Below are 16550 nucleotides of genomic sequence, written 5' to 3'. Positions count from 1 at the left end.
ATAATACAGTATTGATGTCACTCAGTTATTAACCAATGGTGATGAAATTTCATCTTCACACAAAAACTTGAAGACTGGTATTAAGTAGGTGTGCTTGCAAAATTCCTAAGACTTGGAAGCAACTATATGTCCCTCATTACGTAATTATACTGGTCACTGGAGAAACAGAGATGGAGCTAGAGATAGAATTAGAGATAGAGACAGAGGATCTGCCAATGAAAAGACACAGAGGAACTTAAATGTGCATGACTAACTAGAAACTGAGACAATTTTATGTGGTGCCATTCTAACTGTATAATATTGTGTACAGGGAAACCTATGAAGACCGCAAAAAAGAATTGCCAGGAGTAGGAAGGAAAGATGAAGAGGTAAGAAAAAGGAGAAAGGACGATGAAACTTCTTGCTGTGGGATATTGCTTTGTATGCTGTAAATATGTATGTGTTGCTCTGATTGGTTGATAAATAAAGCACTGATTGTCCAGTAGCCAGGCAGGAAGTATAGCCAGGATAAGCAGACAAGGAGAATTCTGGGAAGAGGAAGGCTGAGTGAAGAGACACCAGCCTGTCGTCCAGGGAGCAGCATGTAATGGCACACAGGTAAAGCCATGGAACACGTGGTGACATATAGATGAACAGAAATGGGCTGAGTCTAAGTGTAAGAGCTAGTCAGTAGTTAGCCTGAGCTAATGGTCAAGCAGTTATAAATAATATTAAGCCTCTGTGTGATTATTTTATAAGCAGGCCAGGGGGCTGCAGGGCCCAGGCAGGACTGGAGAATCTTCTGGCTACAACTGCTCTTTTTATTTTATGTCAGATACATTTGACTAAGCCATAGACATACACCAAGACTGAAACTTTATGTAAACCTTGGACTTTGGGTGATGGTGATGTACAAATGGTACCAAATGTTCCTGTAGCTGGGGGTGTGAATAATGAAAGTCTGTACATACTGTATACATTATTGCTGAACATGTGTGGAATCAGAAAGATATGTCATCTTTTTTTTAGCTCACTTTTGTATGAACTTAAAACTGATCTAAAATATAAAATATTTATATTTAAAAGGGAGTAGAAACCCATGGCTTGTCCTCCAAGCCCTGTATCCAGACAGGGACTCCAGACTCAAAACACCAATCCCACCCATCTTAATAGTCCACTTTCCACCCCTTCTCCAGGTAAGGGCCCCTAGACTCTGCCATCAACTCTGCCCACTCTATGGCCGATGCTCTGGCCCTCATCTCCACGTAGGGAACTGACTCTTGCTGACAATTCCACCCATTACTGCATCTTGCTTTCAGCCCCCTGACTCCAAGTAGGGACCCTAGACTTCCACAACCAACTCCATCCGTACTCCATAATCAACCCCATATTAGGACACAAAGCAAGTCTCAACAAGCATGGAAAACGAAAATAACATCTTTCATCCTATCTGACCACCATGAATTAAAATGGTACAAACCACAATAAAAACCAGTGAAAGAAACTATACAAACTAGCAACACATGGCTGAATGATGATTGGGTGAAGGAAGAAATAAAGAAGGAAAATCTAAAATTTCTAGAACAGAGTGAAAATGAAAACATAACATCAATATCTACTAGACACAATGCAGACAGCACTAAGAGGGAAGTCTACAGTACTGTGTGCCTATATAAAATGAGTTGAGAGATTACTAATGAATAATGATGCACTTGAAAGCTTTCAGAAAACAAGAACACACACACACACACACATACACAAAAAAAGATAAAATAGACAGGAAGAGAAAGTCAAAATTGGGGCTGTTTAAAGAAATAGAAATCATGAGCAGACTTTTTGGAGCCCACTACCTATGGTGGGACACCTCGCACAACCTTCAGGCAGGGGGGAGGGGCTTGGGCCTGCTACGAATGTGCCAGGCTCTGCTGACTCCCCATGGGAAGCCTTACCTTCTTGTAGGAGGGGATGGGGGTGGGTTGGAGGGGGGAGCTGAGGGACAGGAGGAAGGAAAAGGGGGATCTGTGATTGGTATGTAAAATGAATAAAAAAATTTTCTTAATAAAAAAATGAAAACAGAAAAAAGGAAGAAAATCAAAAAAGTAAAGAAAAAGAGTCAATGAAATGAGCATTTGATTCTTTTAAAAGATTAACAATGTTGACAAGCATTTAAATAATTTTAACCAAAAGAAAGAAGAGAATTAAGAAAATAAGAGGTGAAAAGGGAAACATTACAACAGACACTGTGGAAATTCAGAGAATCACAAGAGTGTATTTATAAGTCTATATTCCACCAAATTGGAAAACCTAGAGAAATTTATAGCTTTCTGGATTGTATATATCCAGATTGTATATATATCTACTGAAGTTAAATAAAAATGAAGTGAGTAATTTGAATAGGCCATCCAAAGAGAAAAGAGATCCAAATGTAAATATCCAAAGAGATAAAAGCAGTGGTTTAAAAATACCCCCCATACCACCACCAAAAAAAAAAAAAAAAAAAACTGTCCAGAGCCAATGGATTCAGTGCAAAACTTCTACCAGACTTTCAAAGAAAAAATAATGTCAGTAGTCCTCAAAATATTCTTCAAAATAGTAAACGAAGTAGCATTTACAAATTATTTTTGAAAAATCATTACCTCCTCATATCAAACCACACAAAGGCCTAACAAAACAGAAAAATTATAGGCCATCTTTGATGAACAGAGATACAAAGCCTCTCATTAAAATATTTGCAATTTTGATGAATTTGCAAAAGGTGAATTCAAGGACACATCGAAGTTGTTATCCACTACAACCAGGTGAGCCTCACCCAAGAGATTTGGGGATGGCAAAATATACATAAATCAATAAACCCACCACATAGACTAAAAGAAAGAAACAATTTGGTTGCCTCATTAGATGCAAAAAAAGGCCTTTGGCAAATTCTAACATCCCTTCATAATAAAAGTCCTGTGGAGCCCAGGATATGCGGGATCTACCTCAACATCATACAGGCAACACATAAGAAATTCATAGCCAACATCATTATAAATGGCCATCCTGCCAAAAGCAATGTACAGATTCAATGCAATCCCTATCAACATTCCAACACAATTCTTCACAGAAATTGAAACTGTGATCTCAAATTTTATACGAAAACACAAACAACCCAGAATAACAAAAAGCATCCTGAGCAGGACCACTACACTGTAGAAGAATGAAACTTGATCCTTATCTCTCACCCTGCACAATATTCAACTTCAGATGGATCCCAGGACCTCAACATAAGACCTAATACCCTGAAATTGACATAGGAAAAAGTAGTGGATATGCTTGAACCTATAGGCACAGGAAAGGACTTTCTGAACAAAGTCCTAGGAATATAGGCATTAAGACCAACAATTGGCAAATGGAACCAAATGAAGTCAAAAGATTCTGTATTGTAAAGGATATTATCACTAGAATGAAAAGGCAGCCTATGAAATGAGGAAAAAATATTTACCAGTTACACATCTTACAACTGGTTACTATATATAATGTACACAGAATACAAAAAAAATCAAACATCAAGGAAACAACACAAATTTAAAATGGTCATGAAACTAAACAGAATCCCCAAAAGATGAAATACAAATGGTTGATAAATGTTTGTTTGTTTGTTTAACGTTCAACATCCTTAGCCATCAGAGAAATGTAAATTAAAACTGCTTTAAAATTTTATCTTACCCCAGTCAGAATGGCTAAGATTTTTTTTTCTTTAAAGTGATGACAAGTGGTTCAAGTGGATGTACAGAAAACGGAACACTTCCTCACTGAGAGTAGGAGCATAAACTGGAGCAGCAACTATGGCAATCATTGTAGTGCTTTCTCAGAAAGCTGGAAATAGGGGCTGGAGAAATAGCCCACAGGTAAGAAGCACAGACTGCTCTTCCAGAGGACCCAGGTTCAATTCCCAGCACCCACATAGTGACTTATAACAGTCTATATCTCCAGTCCCTGGGGATCCCATATCCTCTGTGGCCTCTTGCAAACACCAGGTCTGCACCTGGTGTACAGACATACATGCAGGAAAAAATTTTAAAAAATAAATTTAAGATGTATTTTTAGCTGGAAATAAAGCTAACACATGATCCAGCTATACCACTCTTGGGCATATATTCAGGGGACTGACTCTATATCTACCATAGATGTACCAGCTCATTCATGTTCAATCCTGCTCTCTATTCACAATAACCAGGAAATTGAAACAGCCTAAATGCCTATCAATGGATGAATAAAGGATTTAAAAGGTAATACATTTACACAATGGAATATTACTCTGCTCTGAAGAAAAATAAAATTATGAGATTCCCAGGTAAATTGATAGAGCTGAAAATAATCATTCTGGGTGAGGCAATGCAGACCATTTGTGGATGTCAGCTTTGAATCTTTAGGTATGTGTGTCTCATTTTGAATACCCACAGATGTCAGGGGATTAGTAAGGAGCCATGGGGAAAGGGTCTTTCAGTCAAGGGAAGAAAGAAAGCAGTAACATGAAGGGAAAGGGGAATAATCAACTGAAAGGGTCTAATGTGTTCTACTGTAGGACAGGGTGGAAAAGGAAATACAGAGAGGATAACCAACACCAAATAACTTCTGATAAAGTCATGAAAAAAACACTAGTGCAGAATCTTCTTAAAATACAAACCTATACATATACAAGAAAAGCTTAAATGTAACAATACCCCTACTCGATACCACAAAGCACCAACTAAAAAGCCTAATGTTATAAATGCAGTCTAAATTGTAGGATTCCATTGAGTCCCTCCCCTTGGAGATCAGGGAACCCCACAGAAGAGCAGGAAGAAAGATTGTAGGAGGCAGAGGGGATGGAGAAAGCAGGAGAACATGGTCCACCAAATCATCCAAGAAGGACTCCCATAGGCTCACAGAGAATGAAGTGGCAAGCACCAGGCCTGCAAGGGTCTGCAACAGTTCTCTGCATATGTTTTATAGCTGTTAGCTTGGTGGTTTGGGGATGTCTAACAGTGGGAATGGGTGTGTCTGACTCTTTTGCCTGTTTTGGGACTCCCTTCCTTCCTTCCTTCCTTCCTTCCTTCCTTCCTTCCTTCCTTCCTTCCTTCCTTCCTTCTTTCCTTTCTTCCTTCCTTTCTTCCTTCCTTTCTGCCTTGACCAGTCTTGATATGAAGGTTTTTTGCCTTGTCATATTATGTCTTGTTTTGTCCTATTTGTCTGTCATCTTTTGGAGGCCTGCTCTTTTCTGACGACTAAACGGAAGGGAAGTGGATCTGGGGCAGAGAGAAGATGGCAGGGAGCTGGAAGGAGTGGAGGGAGGGGAAACAATGATTGGGATATGTTATATGAGAGAAGGATATATTTTCAATTTAAAAAGAAGAATGAGTTATCTCTATTGGAATTGTTGGACAGAGGGGTCCCATGGACCCTCAAATGTTTCAGACTGGTGTCATTGCTTTTGGTTACCCTCCAGTACTTGATGGTTAAATTAAGACCCTATTATTGCTGAAGACATCACACATTTGAGGCACAGAACGTGGAGAAATCAAGCTGGTTTTGACCTGAATGCTTTATCCCCACTGACTAGCTTTCATGGGGCTGAAAAGTGCTATGGATGTAACAGGAGGAGTAAATGAACCACCAATCTTACCCAGCTCTGAGCACTGAGTACAATAATGACCTACCTGGGAAGATTTGTCCACTGGTTCAATAGTGGCAGGATTGTCATGAGAATAACCAACCACTTTCTGATTGGATGTAAGGTCCATCCCACAAGATAAAGCTCATATTTATCACAATTATTAGTGCCAAGAGCCTAGACAGGGCATGGGTCCTAAAGAAGAACCTACTATTAATATACCACTAATGGGGAATAGTATTAAAACAACTCCTAACAACTTCTCAATGTTAATTAACTAATTAATTCATACCCATTGATTACTATGCTACTCAAACCCTACCTGAGAAACTTCTTTTTACCAAGGATGATGATTGACACAGAAAGTCACAAGCGGTCAAAGTGTAAAGAATCGGTGACAAAGGAGTGCTCAGCCCTAAACATCTATGTCACACTAACCATCAACACTCCAGGACTATTGCAGAAGAGGGATGAGAGACCAGAAGATCCAAATAACAATGGAGGAGTGTTTTCAGACACAATAGGCTGGTTGTACATATAAATGCAGCATTTATTACAGCATACACAAGTCCTACTCAAGATCAAGCCCCAAAATATCCTAGCATGAAGGGGAGAGTTGGACACAGAATCCCATTCCTTGCTCTTTGGGCAATCAGTAGCTGCATGATGGAGATGGCTTTCTTTTGTGGCCTGGTCCCTGGTAAGTCTAACACACTCTAGTGCATGACTGCCCACCTGAGAGTACATGGGTGTGCTAGTGGAACACAATGGGTTTTAAAAATTAGGTCCCAAGATTGGCTAGGTATGGAATGGGTGGTGGATCTGGGAAGAGATATGGGAGAAGAGATGAATATGATCAAAACAGAATTCATAAAATCCTCAGGTAATTAATAAAAAGTAGCACATGTGTGTATGTGTGTGCGTTGTCTAAAAAGTTATAAAAACTAAAAAGGAAATGAAAGGTTAAAATGGGAAGAAAGAAATCCAGAATCTTCTTTGGATAATTTCCTTCAACTACGAAACTCCTAAAAAAACGAATCACTTGCGCCATTTAAATTCAGGACTTTCTAATAGCTGATTAACATGGATTAGCTGGTTAGTCATTTCTCAGTTTATACTAGATTCTTGTTATCAAATTAAGGGAAACCAGATTAGGAGGGCTCTAAATCAAATGATTAAAACGTCATGTTTACTCAGAAGGAAATTCCATTTGTCTGAGCTTATACTTCACTCACACTCACTCACAATAGCATCTAAAAACTGTTTGTCAAACATCCAACACCCCCAACCCCCGGCTTCGCTCATTCTAACCTTCCCCGGTGCCTTCATCCTTGGAACATGATTGAGTGCCAACAACCTAAACACTTTGGGTGAGGATTCCTGAGAAGCTTTACTTCCTACCCTGAAAGACTAAGGGTCTCTGTGAGCTAAGAACTGAGTTCATGTCTGTAACCACCACAAGAGAGCCCTCGGGAGTAGCCACACATCTGTCATATGGGCTCTGCTCAACACAGCAACTTTCTGGAACTTTCATTTACTTGATGACTGGAAATGAATGTATTTGGTATGCTTTAATGAGTCTCAAGCATTCTAGCATGATGAGCTGTGAGATTTTTATCACGTGTAAAATAGTTTTGGGGTGTGTGTGAGGTAAAGACTTTTGTAAACTTAACATATGTAGGAAGAAATTATTACAAAAATTATAGATTGCAAATAGGGTCTACGACATTTTCCTTCTCATTTCATTAATATTACCCAGTCTTAAATTCCACTTTGGGTTAAGAAGGATCAGAAGAAATTCAAAAGATCCTATCAACTCCATGTTTGACTCACCAGTGACTTTTCCCATCAGGGCCAACTACTTAAACACTAGATCCTTTTTCAGTCTCCCCTGACCACACAGGACATGCAGTTGTTCCAGGTGTTTTGATCACACAGTTCTTCAACTTTCTTAGAAGAAAACAGCCCTCAATATAGGGCTTTGGATATAATTTTAGTATGTTTCACGCTTCTTCTTTTCTTTCAGATATCCGTTTAAAAATGCTTGTAGTTTTAATAAGCTAGGGTAAAATATATAAACGTCCTCCTGTCCTCTTTCTCACTGAAAACCACTCTGCTAGACGTTCCCCTGTTCTCACCTCCCACACATGTCTCCCCTGTTGAAACCTTAGCCACCCTACAGAACTTTCTGGATTACCGGCGACCAGATGTGCTCTCACCTCTCTCTGAACTGCACACTACTTTGTACTTTTCTTACGGCCCGTCCCACTTGGTGTCTCAAGTTCATGTTCTTGCACGTGGTCTCCTACTCGGGGCAGCACCAGCACCATCCTTGAAAACGGGGCAGCGTTTCAGGTGTCTTTCGCCTCCTTCGCCAACTGCTCTGCACGTATTAAACACGCTGTGTTTTTCTAACTAGTCTCTAAGGTTTGGGGTAGCAGATGATTTGTTAGTTTGCTTAGTTTTATTGGTTAAGGGCTTTGGGGCTTTTTGGTTTTTTTTTTTTTATTTAATTTTCAGTTTTCATTTTTGCTTTCCGACAGCTCGTTTTGTTGTGATTTAAAACAACGTCTTTCGCCGGGCGGTGGTGGCGCACGCCTTTAATCCCAGCACTCGGGAGGCAGAGCCAGGCGGATCTCTGTGAGTTCGAGGCCAGCCTGGACTACCAAGTGAGTTCCAGGAAAGGCGCAAAGCTACACAGAGAAACCCTGTCTTGAAAAACAAAAAACAAAAACAAAACAAAACAAAAAAAAAAAAAAAAAGTCTTTCTATTATAGCCCTACTTGGCCAGGAATTTATTGTGTAGCCCAGGCCAGCCTGGATATTTTCATGATCCTCCTGCCTGGGGTTATGGGTGTGAGGCAACCTACCTGGCCTCTCTAGTTCTTGAGGATTTTTTTGCTTTTGCCTTCTTTTCTTTTATTAAAAATAGATTTCTTTCATACACTATATTCTGATTATGGCTTCCCCTCCCCCAACTCCTCCCAGTTCCTGGACACCTCCCTCCCATCCTATCTACTCCCTTTCCGTCTCTCATTAGAAAACAGATATTTAATAAATAGTCTTAAAAATAAAATAAAACAAAACAAAAAAAACAAGTCAGAATAGGATAAAACAAACCAACTGAAGAAAAGAAGCCCAAGAAAAGCATGAGAACTACATATAGATGCAAAAACATGCCTTCACATACAAGAATCCCACAGAAACACAAAACCAGAAGCTGTAAAATATTTACAAAGGACCTGTAGGGTTAAAATTTAATTAATTAATTAATTAATTAATTAATTAATTAAAAACTCTGACACAACATTATGAGACAAGGAACCTCCGAAATTGCCATGGAATTCGCTTTGTGTTGGGCATCTACTGCTGGGTATGCAAGTCTACCTACCCTTAAGAGTAGTTTGTTTCCCCAGTGAGACTCCCTTGAAGAAAACTAAATTTTCATTTGCAAGAAGACAATGATTTGGAGATAGCGTCTGGGTTAGGGATGAGGGCATGTGCCCACCTCTCCTTTCAGCTCTAGGACTCCATCTGGTACAGACCCGTGCAGGCCCTGTGCACACTGCCTGGTCTCTGTGAGCTCGTCTGTGCACAGCACTGCTGCTGTGTCTAGGCCTTGATCCTTGCTGCTCTCCACTCACTCTTGTCTTTACACTGCTCCTGCCTCCTCTTCCACAAAATTCCCCGAGTCCTAAGGGGAGATTGGATGAAGACATCCCTTTTAGTTCTGAGTATTCCAAGGTCTCATACTCTCTGCACATTGTCCGGCCATGAGTCTCTATATTTGTTCCCATCAACCATAGTAGGAAGCTTCTCTGGTGATGGCTGAGCCAGGCACAGATCTGCTGCCCTGGCCTGTGTCCCTCTAGGCTTTGGACAGAAGAACAGAAGGACACTGTTAAAAGACAGCAATCGGCTGGAAGCTTCAGACTCAATCAAATCATTGACATCTTTGTTTCATTTTCTTGACAGCAAACCAAAGGGCTTTCACGGTGCTTATTTCGGGAAGAGCTGGTTCTTCTTGAGGACCTCAGCTACACCTAACACCTCCTGCTTCCAAATCTATCCCTGACTCCTAAAGATTACCTTGCAGACGACCCTGGAATTATGAATCAAAGAAAAGTTCCTTTGCTTTCCTGGTTTTTTTATCTTTAAGAGAAATGTTAATGATATTAAGACATATGCACATAAATAGATCAATACACAGAGAGACGTATGAAGAGGGATATTTCATTGATTCCCTCTCCCCCAAAGAAAAAATTTCTAGACTCTAAAAGATATGAGTTAACCATCAAACAGAAGTGAGTACCCAAAATGTAGTCTGGTCTGCCTTTTGTATGCTAGAGATCATCAATAAGTCACTTAATTGTCTATGGACTTCATCTTCAAATTATCAATTGTTTCTGTGGTTTGTCTGTTTTATGTTGTTATGAGGCTCGAGTGGAGTGGAATAAAAAGCATCACATGAGACTGTGTGCAGAACTGGGCATAAAACAGGTCAGGATTGAGCGTTAGAAAGTGGCTCTGGAATCAGGCTCTGGGTTGGATCATCACTCTGCCCTGCACTCCCTGTAAACACCCATCTCTGACACCTTCTATGTAACAAGAGAAGACAAAAGAACATGACTGGAGATTTTGAGAGGAGTAAATGAGAAAATCTGTGAAAAGCACTTGGCACTGTGTCTGTTATTATTATAACACTGTGGCTTCAATAAGAATTTTGTTCGGACCTTTTAGTTTCTCAAATAACTTGAAGCTGCATGACATGACACAGGCACATGGTTTTTATATATAAATCTCCTTGAAGGACTGAAAGACTTAGTAAACTTTATGGAAAAGAGTTTGCATTTAACTATTGCATCACACACTCCAAATCTCTTGCACAATGCTAAGTACAGAAAAAATAAAAAAGGTAGACTACCTTCAACACTCAAACATAATTCTTGTCTTTCAAAAGTAAATATGAGGTAGGGCATGGTAGTGCATGCTTTTAATCTCAGCACTTGGGAGGCCAAGGCAGGTGGGATCTTTGTGAGTTTGAGGCAAGCCTGGTCTACATAGCAAGATCCAGGCTAGAGAAGGCTACCTAGTGAAACCCTATCTGAAAACAACAACAACAAAGTAAATATGATCTTTAGCCCCATGAATGAAACTTTACTTTTGACTGATTTCTATGTTCTCATTTATAATACAATATTCTCCCAGGGCCCAACACTTTTCTTATCATCTCAAATGCTCCACTTCTGTGTACTAGGAAACAAGAAGATTATGTGTACCCTGCAACATGCTATTCATTTTTGGCTAACAAACTCCACAGTAAAGAATTTTTCTAGTAGCCTGTTTTGACAATTCTTGTAATTTGCGGTGATGTTTTCATTATAGTGTGTCATGCGGGAAGCCACAAAGGATTAGACATAGACCAGCTCATCCACATTTCGTCCGGCCAGTAATCACAGTTGCTTCCCACCAGTATCCTCAATGCCTTAGTGCCCACTTCCCACTTGCCCGATAGGACATCCCCAAACTTGGTGAGAAATAGATGGGCTGTATGGTCAAAAAAATGTCATTATCTGCATTTTATTAGTTTCTATGATTCGATCCTTCAGAAATACCATGGCCCACAGCAAGATGAATACTGTGTGGGTCTAAAGTGTGGGATTTAGCAGCCTCAGAGAAACTTTAGAGGAAGCATTAGGAAAGAGGAGAACAAGCAAACATGAGCGGGAGAAAGACAGAGCCTGCGCAATTGGATCCATGCTGGACCATCCTCACAGCATGATAGACCTGATTTTTAAAATTCTATAAATCACATGTTCTCCATCCAAACCTGAACTGGGCAGAGGGAACTCCTACCTTTATTAGACTAATGGAAACCAGGTGATATGGTTGTCACCAGGGTGGAAAGGCCACACCCAGAACTTGTTACCTGATTTATTTCCATTTCCTGAGTTATTTTTGGCAGGATACACGAAGGAGTAACGAAGTCATTTTAGAACTTGGAGCCCGCTCATCAATTAAAGAAACTATCTGCAGCATTCCCTTTCGCCAATAGTACTTCAATGCCATCATTCTGGTTGATTTCATGAGTCATTGGACAAGGTTATATACATTTTTTGTTTGTTTTATTGTTGTAGGTTTTTTTTTTTTGGTTTGTTTTTGTTTTTTAATTTCCTTCCTCTTCTTGACATTCTGATCCATCCCTAGGTTCCACTTTAGATTCTCTCGACATTTTCCTGCATTTCTTTTCCAGGTTTCTGTCCTGACACCAAAGCAGAAATGATTATTCTTAGCCCTCTCTTCACCTTGACTCTCCGAATGATCTCATTCATGCTCATGGCTTTAGCCATTGTCTACAACTCCTCATATCAAAACAGCACTGTCTAACCCTAACCTTTGCCCTGAACCTCACGCTCAAATTTTCACCTACTGAACATTCTCCTATAAAGATGCTGTATCTTTTATGAATTCAACTATCAAATTTGACTAATTTAAAATGGTATAAACTTATATTTATGTTAGGATTTCTATTTTTATTATTATGAGATTGGACATACATGTATAGAGAGGTGTGTGTGTGTGTGTGTGTGTGTGTGTGTGTGCCTCTGTGTGTGGGGGTGTGCACAGGAAACCATGAATACTGCTTTTTCTTTTCAAATGCTGTCTCTTCACATTTATATTCTAGATACTACATACAATATCCTTCTGTGATTGGTTAGATATTTCATTCTTATTGCCTCCCACAGTACCTTTTGCATGACTCTATCATATTTTTACACAGTAAGTAACTATTAATTCACCTACCTGTGTATCCCAGTTGTAAAGAGAAACAGTGAGCATTTTTTAATCTTGTTATCACTATCCAGAACTGTGTCTGGCACAAATGAAAAATCCAATCAATATTTACAAATGGATACATTAGCCAAGCAATTCAAAGGCTGACTTTATTAACTTCAAGTTTTTCAATGTGACAATTCTTTAGACCAGATAGCACACAATTACAATATTTTCCACTTACACTTCATTTGTTGTATTATAAAATACATCTCCCTAAAGCTTATGGCTCAAGTTACAGCATTACTGAATTTTTCAGGACTTGAAAAAAGTGATGATGCATGATGTCATATGATTCTCAGTTATTACTTTTTACTGTCTCAGAGATCTATAACCAACAGGTCTCTGAGCCCTTCCAACAAGCCGTAGACTCTCCCTAGCACCCATGTTTCCAAGGAAGAGATGAAACTTACGTCAGTGGCAGGACACATTCCCTTCAGCCTCCTTTCCACCTCATCCAGGACAGAGGTGTCTGGGATGCTTTTTTTGACCAGGTATCATCAAAGCTTTCTGTAATCCCAGTTTTAGCATTTAAAAATTTATGATTGAATAGTTTCTTTGATGTTTGATTATTATGTAACTAATCTTAAAGTGTTTAAACATATTTTGTAGATAAATTCATGTGAAAATATCTGCCAATGTTCCACTTCCTTAAAAAAAAATTCCCAGGTGGGCGGTGGTGGCGCATACCTTTAATCCCAGCACTCGGGAGGCAAAACCAGGTGGAACTCTGTGAGTCTGAGGCCAGCCTGATCTACAGAGTGAGATCCAGGACAGGCCTCAAAACTACACAGAGAAACCCTGTCTCAAAACACCAAAAAAAAATCCCAGTTTTAATTTTTAAATTTTTGATTTTAGTTTTATTTCCCTGGAAATTTATTCATTCAATAAACATTGAGAAGAACTGGCTATGAACAGTGTGTGTGTGTGTGTACCATATACTGTATATGTTTTCAATCTAACATTCTACTGAGGAATACAGAAAAAAATAAATAAAAACATAGTAAAAAAAAAAGTAAGTTAAACAACAAGAAATGTTATTCATTGGGTTGGGAAGAAAGAGAGAAAGCATGCTTACATTAAAGAAGCCAGTGGTACGATACAGGGGTCAGCTGGTGGGTTTGTAAGTGTATGTGGATGGGATGGGAGAAACAGAGAGATGACAGGCTGTGGAGGGTTTTGTAGATGATAGAATTTTACTCCACTCAAAGAAAAGGAGGAAATGAAAGATACTAAGAAGCCTGTTCATATGTTTTCAAAGGAAATCGTTGGCAATAGCATTGAGAATAGTTGACAGAAAGCCAAAGTAGAAATATGAAATCTAAAGAGCGCGCTAACAATCCAGGCAAGAGTAGATGGTGGCTTGGTGTCGAGCAGCAGAGGAGAAAGTAATGAGAGGCCAGTGGACTCTGAAAGTTCTCTGAGGGTGAGGGTGGCTTTGTTTCCGAGATTGGATGTAAAATCCAACACTGTAACATTGAATTCCTTCCCACAACATCTTTAATGGTATCTTCAAATCTACACAGCATTATAGAATCATTTTTAGACCTTCTCCGTGTTTCTGTAAGAGCAGGTTGTTACAATATTCTATCTTTTCCAACTCTAAAACATCAACTTCTCTCTCCCTGTGTTGACCATTCTACTTAATGTCTCTCGCTGTCTCTTACCTGGAAACTGCTGTAACCTTTGATGCACTTCAACCTTTCCAATTTTTCTCATCTCTAATTCATCTTCCTCAAGGCTAGCAGAACGGTATTTTCAAAGCACATGCTTGTGTCTCTCCTCTGTTTAAAATCTTCACTGGACCTGTCCAACAAGCCCCAAAATCCGTACGTCTCCAACTTCACCATCTAAAAGTCCTAGTAAATAAAATGACCATTAGCTGGTTTTCAAACCTGGCATGCCCACCTTGCTTTCATATAATCTGTCTATCTCATGCTCACAGACTTGAAAATACTCTGTTTCACAGTGTTGTGTTCTACAACTTCTTCATAAGCACTTCAAGACATTCAGGACTATGCTGTAGCTTCTGGCATGGCTACCTGCCATTCTATCCACTTAACATGAAAGACACTCAAAATGTTCATACTCGTGTTATAGAAAAATGTGCCATGCCCAAATATATCTTACACCTCTCTAAGCATTCTTTAACTTTGCCTGGGCTTACATTTGGCCAGTCAGTGACCACGCCCTTATTGTTGTGTTGTAGTAATATATGACTCGATAGCTATGATGCAGAGAAATGATCCCAGTAAGAGATCCTGAGAGAAAATACAAATAGGCTTTCCTTATTGCTCATTAATCACTTATCAGCAAGCATATTACTTAACAAACCCTCTCCTGTAAACCACCGCCACGTTTCTTTTCCCTCCTACTGGTGTGCCCTTCCCTCCCCACCCCTGCTCTCTCCAGACATGTATCAATCTGCTGTCATCACACTGCTCGTCTCCCACTACAATCACTTTCTCTACCCCTGTTGATGATGAGGAAACTAACACTACACCCCGACTTCTAGCCTAACATCTCACCGAATTTCTTCAAACCTCCATATCATTCATATGCCAAACAACATCCCCTATGCAAATATCACAAACTTCACAAACATCACTCCCCTCGGCTCTCTCCAATTATCCCTTTGGTCTGCATAAAACTATTCTCTTTGGTCTACATAAAACATTTAGGTTGGCTTTTTTTCTCTTTTCTAGATTCGTATTTTATATCATAAGTAGTAAAGATTGTATTCTCATTTTTATTAATTTAGTTCCTTGACAATTTAATTATATAGATAGATTTTCATTATATAGATAAAAATAGATTTATATTACTCTCTCCCCTTACCATGTACTGCCTCCTTCTTATCCTGGTGACGCCCTCCAATCTCTACCAATCGCTTCCCCAGATTCATGAATTTGGGGTTGTTTTATGATCCATTTTTTGACCCAGGGCCAAATGTATAAAACCATTGGATTGTAACTTCATTGAAGCCTGACAGGGTCACAAGTGGATACACAACTGAAGCCTATGACTGCCCTCTTCCTGAATCCATCAGTAGCAAATAGTTTAGCAATGGGAGATAGGACCACTGAGGCCCTTCTCCTTCTGTGCCTGGCCGTCGGTGGGTCCATTTTGTGCAGACTCACCATACACATCTGCAGTAAGTTGCTATAAGTTTGTGTCTGCAATGGCTGTGCCAGTTCAGAAAATGAGAGTCCATTTGCAGTCTTTATTTCCTCAGCTATGAAATCAATTTCCCCTACTTTACCCCTGCAAAGGAATTTCAAGTGGTCCTCTTCACTCCAGGTACCTTCTTCCTATTCACCTTACCTGTGGCTAAAAGACTATAATGTCATCCACTACACAGACACACACACACACACACACACACACACACACACACACACACACACACACACACACACGGGGGTGGGGGTAGATAAGGAGGGAGAGGGAGAGAGAGTCAGGTTGTACAGTAATACATATGTTCCTGGCTGAGCAATTCCTACTCAGGAATTTCAGATCTTTCCATCCTGAGGTTCCATCTCACAATGCCTGCACTCAACCAGAGAGAAGATGCCTGCTTCTTAAGCACGAAGCACATTAGCAACAACTTGATACATATCAATTCATTCAAATTTCCCCAGCACAAAACTCAGACTCCTCGTCTTAAGCAATCAAAAGAAGATGGGGAAATTAATCTAGTTATGTGACCAGAAAGAAAAGAAAATGAATCTAGTTAGTGAATGCACGGCCTTCTCTGCTGTGTTCATCTTACTAAAGCTGGACTCCACTCCTTGCCCAAAGACATAGTTTTCAAAGAATTAATTTCCAGACCCAACCTGAGTGTCAGGCTCCTCACAAATGTGATGGCACTGCTGTTTGGATGAAGGATAAATTGCCTGGACTCCTCCAACTTAGAGAATGAGGATAAAGGACCTCTCTCCTAACTTTCAAATCCAAACCTGATGAGTGTAACTCTTAACTTTTATAACATTATGAAAACAAGCAGAGGATTATGCCATCAGATCTATGACAATTTAGAGTTTTCACTTAACATCACAGGACACTTGAGACAAAACAGATCTGCTAAATGCTAAGAGAAACACCC

The sequence above is a fragment of the Peromyscus californicus genome, unplaced genomic scaffold (genome assembly GCF_007827085.1).
Source record: "Peromyscus californicus insignis strain IS unplaced genomic scaffold, ASM782708v3 Scaffold_21__1_contigs__length_65335640, whole genome shotgun sequence".
Classification (NCBI taxonomy): Eukaryota; Metazoa; Chordata; class Mammalia; order Rodentia; family Cricetidae; genus Peromyscus; species Peromyscus californicus.
Note: the sequence above shows the minus strand (reverse complement) of the source record.